The sequence below is a fragment of the Penaeus japonicus genome, unplaced genomic scaffold (genome assembly GCF_977035675.1).
Source record: "Penaeus japonicus unplaced genomic scaffold, GWHDUDI00000001_assembly GWHDUDI00000033, whole genome shotgun sequence".
Classification (NCBI taxonomy): Eukaryota; Metazoa; Arthropoda; class Malacostraca; order Decapoda; family Penaeidae; genus Penaeus; species Penaeus japonicus.
The window spans coordinates 11,216,165-11,223,664 of record NW_028234435.1 but is presented as its reverse complement, the minus strand read 5'-3'; the positions used below and the strand labels follow the sequence as shown (position 1 = coordinate 11,223,664).

General features: G+C 33.6%; 1 protein-coding gene across 2 annotated transcripts in view; it reads right to left on the bottom strand.

Moving 5' to 3' along the window:
* LOC122265257 (uncharacterized) overlaps positions 1-5,594 on the bottom strand; it is a 36,765-nt gene extending 31,171 nt beyond the window's left edge. For both annotated transcript variants that reach the window (XM_086530399.1, XM_086530400.1), the window contains exon 1: positions 5,417-5,594. The gene's annotated coding sequence lies outside the window, so the exon portion shown is untranslated. The remainder of the gene's footprint in view (positions 1-5,416) is intronic.
* Between the last annotated feature and the right edge of the window lie 1,906 nt (positions 5,595-7,500).

Genomic DNA, 7,500 nt, shown 5'->3' with positions numbered 1-7,500 from the left:
AATAATAATAATAATAACAATAATAATAACAATAATAATAATAACAATAATAATAATAATAATAAAAATAATAATAATAATAATAATAATAATAATAATAATGATAATAATACTGGCATACAAGATGCATATGTCTGTCAAACACATACCCTGTTTTTGAAAGATATTACTCAATTCCATACTATCCATTGTAAATGTAAAGATAGGAAATGTAAGCATATCAGAAACATAAAAAATCAAGGCAACAATTTCTTACAACTGAAATCCTCAAACTCGTAAATATATTCCTGTCTTGGCCATGCATTGGGAAAAGCAAATACCACTATTTCATAAACACTGAGAAGGATGATGATGATGATTGATGATGATGATGATGATGATGATGATGATGATGATGATGATGATGATGATGATGATGATGATGATGATGATGATGATGATGATGATGATGATGATGATGATGATGATGATGATGATGATGATGATGATGATGATGATGATAAAAAAAAGTGTACATTATCAGACTTGGAAGCCTTCAAAATCAGGTCCAGTTTGCCCTTTGACCTTACCTGAACTTGCATAAATATAGATTGTGCATCCTTTAGAGGCTTATCATTCTAAGAAACATGACAAACAGTAATGAAAAAAGTTGTAATATCATTAACCCCATCTCTACCCAATAAAAGTGGCACATTTCATTGGTTCTGGTTGTGGAAACTAAACAATGATATTCACTTACACATAAGCTTTGGTAGCAAGAGCAGTAATATGTGTATTACTACTAACAAGTTAATATCTGAGTTATTTTTTGGTAACCAGTGTACAGCACAGCAACTCTCCTTACTCTCTTGTGTCAGTCACTTCATTTCCCCTGGTCTTTTCTCTAGGCTCACTTTGAAAGAGATGCACTAATTTGTAAAAATTCCTTTAAATGATGCCTGAGATTTGGTTCACATATACACATATACATACATACATACATACATACACACACGTATGCACGCACGTACGCACACACGCACACATGCACGCACGCACATACACACACACACACACACACACACACACACATACACACACACACACACACACACACACACACACACACACACACACACATATATATATATATATATATGTGTGTGTGTGTGTCTATATCTGTGCATATATATGTATAAAAAAAAAAAAATGAATTAAAGAAAAAAAAAAATATATATATATATACCTATATATATATATATTATATATATATAATATATATATTATATATATATATATATATATATATATATATATATATATATATATATATATATGAAACACCTACCGCTACACCGGGAGAAGGTCCAGCTCCCCCAAAATAGGGGGAAACGACATCAACTATCTAAAAACAATAGGTAATGTAGACACGCAAATAAATAATTTATTTGAGACTTTCATATTGCTAAATATACAGGGATTATATCCAAAAAGTAACCAGACAAAACCTACATATCTAGAGGACATGGCAAAGATCAACAATTATTTAATGATATCTCTTACAGAAACTCATCTGAATGAAGACATAAAAAATGAAGAAATTAAAATTAATAACTATGAGCTAATAAGGAAAGATAAAAATAAGAGAAGCAGAGGAGGAGTAGCTTTTTATATCAGGAAAGAATTAGCAACTAGAATGGATACTGTAATAGAATACTCTAATAATACAGTAGAAATACTAGGGGTATTGACAAAAGATACAAAAGAGCTATACATTATTTTATACAGACCTCCTGGAACAACAGAAACATCTTTCAATGAATCACTAGGCATTTTTAGTAATTACATTGTCAATACAAGAGAAATTGTAGCTATTAATGTACTTGGCGATTTTAATTTCCCCTTTATCGATTGGGAAACAAAGAAAATAAAGATAGGAGCAAATGCCACTAAAGATGAAAAACAACAAGCGAGAATACTTTTAGAATTTGAAGAAAATTTTTACCTTAACCAAATCATCAATATTCCAACAAGGGAAGAAAATATACTGGACCTTGTTTTCATTAGTATAGAGGAAGATGTACACAAAATATCAACTTATACAGCCCAATCGGACAACAAAATAATTGAAATCACAATGAATAAGTTAATTAATCAGAAAAATAGTAAAAAACAGATAGCCGAAGCAGAGAAGAGTCTCAGATCTTTAAACTTTAGCCATAATCAAATAGATTGGAAAAAATTAAATGCAACACTAGAAAAGTCACTGAAAGATACTGACGTCCTCTTAACACCAAATGATATACTAGAGAAGCTTTAAAATGCATTTAAAGATGTTTGTAGAATGTTTGTGCCCCAAAAAAACAACAGAAACAAGAATATTATACCAAGAGATTGATTGAAGGATCATGTTAAGAAACAAAAAAAATAAGGTTGACAAATTGAAAAAAACAACAGATCAGATCAAGAGAGAAAGGATCAAAGCAGAGATAAGGATATTGGAAGATAAATTAAAACTGTCTATAAGTAACCAAAAAGCAGCCAAAGAAAAGAGAGATGTGGAAGCTATAAAACAGAATGCAAAATATTTTTTCTCTTATGCAAACAACAGGTTAAAGAGGAGGACAGAAATTGGGCCTCTTGAGAATAATGGTGCATTGGTAACTGATTCAAAGGAAATGGCTGAATTACTCAAATTGCAATATGAAGAAGTCTATAGTGTCCCAAGAACAGAAAAATTAATATCAGACCCACAACAACATTTTAGTATTATTAGTAATGAAGATGAATGTCTCACTGACTTCATATTCAATGAAAGAGATATTCTTGAAGCAGTAAGTGAAATATCAACAAACTCAGCAGCTGGGCCAGATGAAATCCCAGTAATCTTTTTAAAAAACTGCAAAGAAACCATAGCAAAGCCACTGGTAACTTTGTGGAGGAAATCTTTGGACATGGGGATTATCCCCATCTTACTGAAAGAGGGTACTATAATTCCAATATATAAAGGTGGAAACAAAAGTCAGGCCAAAAATTATAGACCAGTAGCACTAACATCTCATATAATAAAAATATTTGAAAGGGTAGTGAGGAAAAAAATTGTTCAGTTATTAGAAAACAAAACAAGATAAACCCCGGGCAAAATGGATTCAGAAGTGGTAGATCTTGTTTATCACAGATCCTGACACACTTCGAACACATACTAAGGAACCTAACTGAAAATAGAGAAGTTGATGTAATATATCTAGACTTTGCAAAAGCTTTTGACAAAGTAGATCATGGCATTCTGCTACATAAGATTAAAGACCTTGGAATCGGCGGGAAAGTTGGAAGATGGATTTACAACTTCCTAATAAATCATAAACAAAAAGTACAAATTAATGGGCTTTACTCGAATGAAACGATTATTATGAGTGGGATGTCACAAGGGTCCCTTCTTGGGCCCTTGTTATTCCTTATTATGATTGGTGACATTGATAATGGTGTGAAACACTCAAGAGTAACATCATTTGCAGATGATAAAAGAATAAGTACACCCATAGATATACAAGATAATGAAAACAAACTTAACAAGGATCTACATACCATCTGTAAGTGGGCATATGATAATAATATGAAATTCAATGCAGATAAATTTGAAATCATAAGATATAGTCCAACTGGAAATTTAAAAGCAAGATCATATTTTGTCGAAGATGTGAAGATTGAGGAGAAAAAAGTAGTAAAAGATCTAGGCCTCTATATGAGTAAAGACATGAGTTTCAGTCACCATATAGAGCAGATTGTCAACAAAGGAAAAGTTATGAGTGGATGGGTAATGAGGACTTTTAACACAAGAGACCCAGAACACCTTTTACCACTATGGAAAACATTAGTGACCAGAAGATTAGAATACCAATGCCAAGTATGGAGCCCAAATCTTATAAAAGATATAATGTTGATAAACCAAGTCCAAAGAACCTTTACACGTAAGTTAGATAATATGATGGGTCTAAACTATTGGGAAAGACTAAAAAAGCTTAGACTGTACTCACTACAAAGGCAGAGAGAGAGATACTTCATTATATATATGTGTGGAAAATTATTGAAAACTTAACACAAAATCCAAGACCTGTTGAAGGAGGGGGAATTCAGGTAAGACATTCCCCCAGGCAGGGAAGAACATGCTATCGCACTGGGATAAGTGCACAAACATACCTGTTAAAAAAAATGCAAAAACAAAGTTTCCTAATAAACGGACCTAAATTGTTTAATAGCATACCGAAGGATATAAGAAACCTAAATCAATGTAGTGTAGAAGTGTTTAAAAGAAAACTAGATAAATGGCTATATTCAGTACCAGATGAACCACCAACATGTGGTAGAGAAAGAACGAGGGCTGAATCAAATTCCTAATAACAAGGCTCAAGCTGTAACTACCACCAAGTAAGTAACCAAGTATATATATTGATATGTATATGAATAAATAAATATATATACATACATACATATATATATATATATATATATAATATATATATGTATTATATATACATATACATATATATATACATATATATATATATATATACATATATATATATACATACATACATACATACATACATATATACATACATATATACATACACACTCTTTTGACATTCTTTTCACACTGATAAATGATCAACAGATATGATTTTGTTTTATCTGATATGGACTAGTTTAAAAAAGACCTGTCTATCTGTAAAAACAATTATAGGATGTTCAATTTATCTACAGACAATAATCAATATGAACAACCCTTAGATCAACAAATCAATCACGGCAATTCCACATTTCTTTTTGTTCTTGAAACCAAAGGCTCGTCACTGCGAGCCAGTTACTGTATCACTGCGTGTTTTCAATATCTGTTTTAGTATCGAATACAAATTAGCAACATGGGATACATAATGACAATGTATTCAAAAGGTTTACTACTAAATAAGGTTGGGTATAGGGGTTGGGGTTAGGGGGGTCGGGGGTCGGGGTTAGGGGGGTCGGGGTTCGGGGTTCGGGGTTGGGGGTCGGGGTTCGGGGTTGGGGGTCGGGGTCGGGGTCGGGGTCGGGTCGGGGTTGGGGTTGGGGTTGGGGTTGGGGGTTAGGGGTTAGGGGTTAGGGGTTAGGGGTTAGGGGTTAGGGGTTAGGGGTTGGGGTTGGGGGAAGCTACAGGTTTCAAGCAAAATTATAGATGGGATTTGTTCTTATCACAGCTGCATAAGGTATTTAATACATAGATTGTCTATAAAAGAGTTATCATTAGTATCTCCTTATTAATCTTTATAAATTCATACCTATCTATATCAATTACAAGCAAAAATAGGGTAAGAAAGCAAAGATTTCTGGAAAAATCGCATAGAAAGCAAAATCCTAAGATTAAATGTCCGATTCACGATATAAGTACGTCATGTGAAATTACCTTACACTCCTGGTCAACTAGAAGAATAATTCGATCGATCTCTTGAAGTTCTAAAACTCAATATCACCTCAAATATAACATGAAATGATCAATTTCAAACCACTCTCTATAACACAGTCTTGGAATTCCGACCATGTGCGTTGCTGTGTTTACACGTTTTCTCTTACTTTTCGAAGGGGACTCTGGTAAACTGCTTTTCGATAAAGTCCTCCTAAGTTTTGACCGTATTAAAGCCTTTCTGCGGATAAAAATGTGATGGTAATTCAAACGCAAGGAGTGTAATGTGAGTTTTCATGATGTGGATAAGAGGGATTAAAAAAAAGACATGGAATAATGGAAAATCCTGTAAATATTCTAATAATTTCGAAAGAATCGTCTTTTTTTAATACCCGTAAGCACAGATGGGAGGGATTTTTTTTTTTAAATGAAATACTCTGTAAAGAACACTAATCCCGTTAATTAAAAAAGTTCGAGGTAATTACTTTTTTGATACATTCTAACCAATTGTTATCTCCATGTAACGAATGGCACACGTGTAAAAGGATGAGGATTTTGATGATAAATAGATATTTGAGTATGCTTTCACTTAAATAGGGATAAACATTTGGTCAGAATCCTCTCTCTACCAAGCTAAGTCTTTAACATTCACACTGCATAGTTCATAAGCAATTAAAAATTGTACACATCTCTGTTCTTGAAGAGGGCTGGTCTAGTAAATTTTTCCTGCATTATTTTTTGCAAGATCTTTGATATATTATACGTATTCTTTATCAATAGAAAAATCCTTACCACCTTAGTTGGTGTGTCATAACATAAGAGCCGTTAGTGGCTCATGCCGAGGCTATCCTGCAACCACTTCTTGTGTAAGAATCTCTAGAATTACTTGTTTCTTGGTTTCTAACCTCATGTTTTCATAATAATTAAATCAAAGTGAAGGGGATGCGTGTCATTCTTCATTTTTATTTTCTCTGCATTTTTGTTACCAGATTTCATATTGTGATGTTTGTTTGTGCCGGGGTGAATGTGGATCAAAGGAATTCCTGTTGTTCTAGCATAAACATACAATTTCTTGAACTGCTCATGTTAGAGACGTTATATCGTATAGCAATTTTTTCACTTCTGATCGGTCTCCTTCAGGAATTTCTTCAATGATACAGATTAGTAGGTCTGAATATTCAAACGAAATTCCTTTAATATTTCCAGTCATGACTTTTTGCGGTTCGTATTCTCCTGCTTTCCTACTTCCTTTTCAGTAACTTGTTTTCATATTTATTTGCATAATAATCTATATGATAATCAGGAATCCACCGTTTGTTTTCCTATTGCCATCATGCCAATCAATTACCTGCAGTGAAAACTTTTCTCGGCTGCTACCTCATCTTTGGAGAATTTCTACCTTGCCTTCTCAGTTTTGATTTAGCCATAATACTCTTTCTTTGTCTTAATTTCATCTTTGATAAAACAAGGCGAGATAGTCAAATACATCTATCATCACACTGGAACCTGCACTACGTAAACCATTTCGCCGAATCGCCATTACGGTAACATAAAAAAATACAAGTCATAAATATAAATTGATACATCGCATGTTCAGGAAAGAAGCAGGGGCCGGATACTCAAAACAGCTAACGACGTCGTAAGCCCGCGCAGCCAGGCCGCGCATGTCTTAACTCGAACTGCGAGCTCCGAGGGTCATACTCAAAACTTTTAACCGTCCCCGCGTGACGTCACAGCACCTCGTAACTTAAGGGTGGTCCCGAGCACTCGTACCGGTGTGAACCCGGAAATAAGTCGTGCTAGTTCCGACTTGTGCAAACGAGATTTGTATTGATTATGTATTACTGACTGTCCCAGACACAGTATAAGGCGTCATATCAATTTATATTGTATCTGTGTATCACAAATACCTCCATATTCCCTAGACACTTGATATAAAGAAAATAACAAGCAATTATAGAATGCGCTCGTCGTTTACCCTATGGAGTTTACAATAATATTTAATACACTATAGAGCTTTGGGAAATGAAGGTGTCTTGTCATATACAAAGGTGTATACATACATATATATATATATATATATATAT